General features: G+C 50.6%; 1 non-coding gene across 1 annotated transcript; it reads right to left on the reverse strand.

The window, feature by feature from the left end:
- LOC143176537 (5.8S ribosomal RNA) lies at nt 1–155 on the reverse strand. Its single transcript, XR_013001071.1, has one exon. It is a non-coding gene; the product is annotated as a 5.8S ribosomal RNA (ribosomal RNA).
- Nucleotides 156–6,853: the final 6,698 nt, after the last annotated feature.

Raw genomic sequence — 6,853 nt, forward strand, 5'->3', positions numbered from 1 at the left:
CGACCCTCAGCCAGGCGTGGTCCAGGAATTGTATCCGTGGACCGCAATGTGCGTTCGAAATGTCGATGTTCATGTGTCCTGCAGTTCACACGTTGACGCGCAATTAGCTGCGTTCTTCATCGACCCACGAGCCAAGTGATCCACCGTTCAGGGTAATCGTATAAATTTTATATTTCACATATATAATTTTATTCTCATTTGTTCGACCTAATATCTCTCTTCTTTCAAAGAGAAGATAAAAGTTGATACCTGAATCTCCGACCAGCGCGCGAAGGAGATTCAGGCGTCGCCTTGGAGACGACACCGAAGCCTTTCGAGACGAAAAACGTTCAAGTAATATGTATATATTTCTCGACGTTCCGGGCGTATAGTGCATTCAAAAACCCGCGAAAGACGCAGAAGACTCGCACGCGTGGAAACGACGGGGATATATTTTGTATCCTACCCGATACTGAATCCATCGCGTGCAGTCGACCCTCGCGTTCTTCCGATCAGACGCATCTATTGTTGCGCGCATGTTTTCGCGTCGCATCGCGCGAAACGTTGCACGAATCGTACCGATCGATCGATTGAAAGCAAATAATGAAAAAAGACTTCACAGCTGGCTCTTTGCCGGTCATTCGTCCCATGTTATCTCTTGCCGCGAAATTGGCGCGCAAGAGTTGGGTGTCAGACGCGCGGCTTTAAAACGAGCTTCACGGCCGGTCCCTTCGTTACCGCTTTCGTTCTTTCTCTCGGAACGACCATGAACGAACACGACGAGCGACGCTACGGCATACACACGTCCACGGATTCGATTAAAAAAACAGACTTCACAGCTGGCTCTTTGCCGGTCATTCGTCCCATATTATCTCTTGCCGCGAAATTGGCGCGCAAGAGTTGGGTGTCAGACGCACGGCTTTAAAACGAGCTTCACGGCCGGTCCTCTCAATTCCGTGTACGGTACACGCAAGATGCGGGTTCCACTTCCAGACTACCCGGTCCCTTCTCTCTACGAGAATCGATAGTAGAAGAACGGCTCGAAAACGCGTCTCAGAGACTAGGGGAAAAGAAGCGGTATGCGAGCGAAACGAAAACGCATTATGGAAACGTCGCGAAACAATGTTCGACGGTTGCTCGGTTCCAATCGTGCGGCCGTTTCAATTTCTCGTGCGCTTCACCGTCCCTCCGTAACTCTGGCCGATCGCGTATACCGAAGAGCCGACACGCGCAAAAACCACAGGCATTGTATACTGTATATATATATGTTACAGTCACAGCCTTCGCGCGTTTTACTCTCCGACGCGGGGTTTCCACGACGAAAGAGAGACAGTTTCGTGGCGGGTGACTCGGCCGAATCGCTACGACGGGTATTTCTATTATAGAACGAATCATCGCCACCCTTTACCAGTGCCCGACGAAGGAATCACAAGGTCATCTGGAGTTTACAATGCCAGCGACGGTAATTCCAACGAAGACCCGATAAGTCAACTCATCGTTCTATTTCTCCCCGTACAGAAAAGCGAATCGACGCTAACGCACCTCGCGCAAGCACGAACGTTCTCTTCGCGTGGATCATCCCATCGTCGAAAGATGTAAAGACGCATTGGAGATCGTGGTCTCTGGCGGGCTCATTGCACGCCCCACTGCATATCTTTCCTCGAATCGAGAATGATTCGTCCACTAAGGCTGCGAAACTACGCGTCGAGGAAACTAGGGGAAAGAAGCGGGATGCGAGCGAAACGACAATACATTATGGAAACGTCGCGAAACAATGTTCGGCGGTTGCTCGTTTCCTCCTGCGGACGTTTCATTGCTCGGGCGCTTCACGTCCCTCCGTAACCTTCGCGCGATCGCGTGCCCCGGAGAGCCGGCAACCGGTGAACCACAGGCGTATAAACTATAGTCTTCTATAGCAAGCCTTCGGCGGTTACTCTCCGACGCGGGGATTCCACGACGAGAGAGAATTTCGTGGCGGGTGACATCGGTCGAAACGCTACGACGGGTATTTCTATTATAGAACGAATCATCGCCACCCTTTACCAGTGCCCGACGAAGGAATCACAAGGTCATCTGGAGTTTACAATGCCAGCGACGGTAATTCCAACGAAGACCCGATAAGTCAACTCATCGTTCTATTTCTCCCCGTACAGACAAGCGAATCAACGCTATCGCACCTCACGCATGCACGAACGTTCTCTTCGCGTGAATCGTCCCATCGTCGAAAGATATAGCCGCTTGGAGATCGTGGCCCATCAAGTTCTTCCGTAACTCCTGCGCGATCGCGTACCCCGGAGAGCAGGCAACCGGTGAACCACAGGCGTATAAACTATAGTCTTCTATAGCAAGCCTTCGCGTTTACTCTACGACGCGGGGATTCCACGACGAGAGAGATTTTCGTGGCGGGTGACACGGCCGAATCGCTACGACGGGTATTTCTATTATAGAACGAATCATCGCCACCCTTTACCAGTGCCCGACGAAGGAATCACAAGGTCATCTGGAGTTTACAATGCCAGCGACGGTAATTCCAACGAAGACCCGATAAGTCAACTCATCGTTCTATTTCTCCCCGTACAGAAAAGCGAATCGGCGCTATCGCACCTCACGCAAGCAGGAATGATCTCTTCGCGTGGATCGTCCCATCGTCGAAAGATGTAAGACGTACAGAAATCGTGGTCCATCACGATTATTCGTAACTCTCCGAGTCGCGTATCTGAGAGTAGGACAAACGGAGAACCACAGGCATAAATAATACTATATGTTTCTTATATAGTTAGCCTTCGCGTTTTACTCTCCGACATGGGGATTCCACGACGAGAGAGAGTTTCGTGGCGGGTGTCTCGGCCGAATCGCTACGACGGGTATTTCTATTATAGAACGAATCATCGCCACCCTTTACCAGTGCCCGACGAAGGAATCACAAGGTCATCTGGAGTTTACAATGCCAGCGACGGTAATTCCAACGAAGACCCGATAAGTCAACTCATCGTTCTATTTCTCCCCGTACAGAAAAGCGAATCGACGCTATCGCACCTCGCGCGAGCACGTAACTACTCTTCGCGTGGATCGTCCCATCGTCGAAAGATGTAAGACGCACGGAAATCGTGGCCCATCAACGTTTTTTTGTAACTCTGCCGATCGCGTATCACAGAGCCGAGACGCACATACCACAGGCGTATAATACCGTTTTCTTTCGTATGGTAAGCCTTCGCGTTTACTCTTCGGCGCGGGGTTTCCACGTCGAGAGAGACATTCGTGGCGGGTGACATCGGTCGAAACGCTACGACGGGTATTACTATTATAGAACGAATCATCGCCACCCTTTACCAGTGCCCGACGAAGGAATCACAAGGTCATCTGGAGTTTACAATGCCAGCGACGGTAATTCCAACGAAGACCCGATAAGTCAACTCAACGTTCTATTTCTCCCCGTACAGAAAAGCGAATCGACGCTGTTGCACCTCACGCAAGCACGAACGTTCTCTTCGCGTGGATCGTCCCATCGTCGAAAGATGTAAGACGCACGGAAATCGTGGCACATCACGTGTTTTCGGAACTCTGTCGACCGCGTATCTCAGAGACGACGCGCGCGAACCACTGGCATATACTATTATATATCGCGTTTTACCCTCCGACGCGGGGATTCCACGACGAGAGAGAGTTTCGTGAGCGGGTTGACTCGGAAGAAACGCTACGACGGGTATTTCTATTATAGAACGCATCATCGCCACCCTTTACCAGTGCCCGACGAAGGAATCACAAGGTCATCTGGAGTTTACAATGCCAGCGACGGTAATTCCAACGAAGACCCGATAAGTCAACTCAACGTTCTATTTCTCCCCGTACAGAAAAGCGAATCGACGCAATCGCACCATACGCGTGCACGTAAACAACTCTTCGCGTGGATCGTCCCATCGTCGAGAGACGTAAGTTTTCATAGTATGAATTCGCGTTTTACTCTCCGACGCGGGGATTCCACGACGAGAGAGAGTTTCGTGAGCGGGTTGACTCGGAAGAAACGCTACGACGGGTATTTCTATTATAGAACGCATCATCGCCACCCTTTACCAGTGCCCGACGAAGGAATCACAAGGTCATCTGGAGTTTACAATGCCAGCGACGGTAATTCCAACGAAGACCCGATAAGTCAACTCAACGTTCTATTTCTCCCGTACAGAAAAGCGAATCGACGCAATCGCACCATACGCGTGCACGTAAACAACTCTTCGCGTGGATCGTCCCATCGTCGAGAGACGTAAGTTTTCATAGTATGAATTCGCGTTTTACTCTCCGACGCGGGGATTCCACGACGAGAGAGAGTTTCGTGAGCGGGTTGACTCGGAAGAAACGCTACGACGGGTATTTCTATTATAGAACGCATCATCGCCACCCTTTACCAGTGCCCGACGAAGGAATCACAAGGTCATCTGGAGTTTACAATGCCAGCGACGGTAATTCCAACGAAGACCCGATAAGTCAACTCAACGTTCTATTACTCCCCGTACAGAAAAGCGAATCGACGCAATCGCACCATACGCGTGCACGTAACAACTCTTCGCGTGGATCGTCCCATCGTCGAGAGACGTAAGTTTCATAGTAAGCCTTCGGCGTTTTACTCTCCGACGCGGGGATTCCACGACGAGAGAGAGAGTTTCGTGAGCGGGTTGACTCGGAAGAAACGCTACGACGGGTATTTCTATTATAGAACGCATCATCGCCACCCTTTACCAGTGCCCGACGAAGGAATCACAAGGTCATCTGGAGTTTACAATGCCAGCGACGGTAATTCCAACGAAGACCCGATAAGTCAACTCAACGTTCTATTTCTCCCCGTACAGAAAAAGCGAATCGACGCAATCGCACCATACGCGTACACGTAAACAACTCTTCGCGTGGATCGTCCCATCGTCGAGAGACGTAAGTTTTCATAGTATGAATTCGCGTTTTACTCTCCGACGCGGGGATTCCACGACGAGAGAGAGTTTCGTGAGCGGGTTGACTCGGAAGAAACGCTACGACGGGTATTTCTATTATAGAACGCATCATCGCCACCCTTTACCAGTGCCCGACGAAGGAATCACAAGGTCATCTGGAGTTTACAATGCCAGCGACGGTAATTCCAACGAAGACCCGATAAGTCAACTCAACGTTCTATTTCTCCCCGTACAGAAAAGCGAATCGACGCAATCGCACCATACGCGTGCACGTAAACAACTCTTCGCGTGGATCGTCCCATCGTCGAGAGACGTAAGTTTTCATAGTATGAATTCGCGTTTTACTCTCCGACGCGGGGATTCCACGACGAGAGAGAGTTTCGTGAGCGGGTTGACTCGGAAGAAACGCTACGACGGGTATTTCTATTATAGAACGCATCATCGCCACCCTTTACCAGTGCCCGACGAAGGAATCACAAGGTCATCTGGAGTTTACAATGCCAGCGACGGTAATTCCAACGAAGACCCGATAAGTCAACTCAACGTTCTATTACTCCCCGTACAGAAAAGCGAATCGACGCAATCGCACCATACGCGTGCACGTAACAACTCTTCGCGTGGATCGTCCCATCGTCGAGAGACGTAAGTTTCCATACTATGAATTCGCGTTTTACTCTCCGACGCGGGGATTCCACGACGAGAGAGTGTTTCGTGAGCGGGTTGACTCGGAAGAAACGCTACGACGGGTATTTCTATTATAGAACGCATCATCGCCACCCTTTACCAGTGCCCGACGAAGGAATCACAAGGTCATCTGGAGTTTACAATGCCAGCGACGGTAATTCCAACGAAGACCCGATAAGTCAACTCAACGTTCTATTGCTCCCCGTACAGAAAAGCGAATCGACGCAATCGCACCATACGCGTGCACGTAACAACTCTTCGCGTGGATCGTCCCATCGTCGAGAGACGTAAGTTTCATAAGTAAGCCTTCGGCGTTTTATTCTCCGACGCGGGGATTCCACGACGAGAGAGTGTTTCGTGGCGGGTGACTAGGCCGAAACGCTACGACGGGTATTTCTATTATAGAACGAATCATCGCCACCCTTTACCAGTGCCCGACGAAGGAATCACAAGGTCATCTGGAGTTTACAAATGCCAGCGACGGTAATTCCAACGAAGACCCGATAAGTCAGCTCATCGTTCTATTTCTCCCCGTACAGAAAGGCGAATCGACGCTATCGCACCTCGCGCGAGCACGTAACAACTCTTCGCGTGGATCGTCCCATCGTCGAGAGACGTAAGACGCACGGAAATCGTGGTTCATCGCGTCTTTTCCTACTCTCTTGAATCGCAATTTCGTATAGAGCCTACACACGCGAACCACCGGCATATACTATTTCTTCTCTCATAGTAAGCCTTCGCGCGTTTTACTCTCCGATGCGGGGATTCCACGACGAGAGAGTGTTTCGTGGCGGGTGTCTCGGCCGAATCGCTACGACGGGTATTTCTATTATAGAACGAATCATCGCCACCCTTTACCAGTGCCCGACGAAGGAATCACAAGGTCATCTGGAGTTTACAATGCCAGCGACGGTAATTCCAACGAAGACCCGATAAGTCAACTCATCGTTCTATTTCTCCCCGTACAGAAAAGCGAATCGACGCTATCGCACCTCGCGCGAGCACGAAACAACTCTTCGCGTGGATCGTCCCATCGTCGAAAGATGTAAGACGCACGGAAATCGTGGTTCGGCGGGCTCTATGCGCCTTGTTCAAAGTAAAAAAAAAAAAATTTCGACGGACGGGGAGAAGTGTATTTCTCCGCGCGTAAGCCGTTCGAAATTTCCGACGGACGGGAGATGAACTCTCCGCGCGTAAGCCGTCTAGTCATACAGCAGAGCAGGTATCGAGATACCTCTCTGTGCATGATCGTT

This window comes from Nomia melanderi, unplaced genomic scaffold (assembly GCF_051020985.1).
Source record: "Nomia melanderi isolate GNS246 unplaced genomic scaffold, iyNomMela1 scaffold0620, whole genome shotgun sequence".
Classification (NCBI taxonomy): domain Eukaryota; kingdom Metazoa; phylum Arthropoda; class Insecta; order Hymenoptera; family Halictidae; genus Nomia; species Nomia melanderi.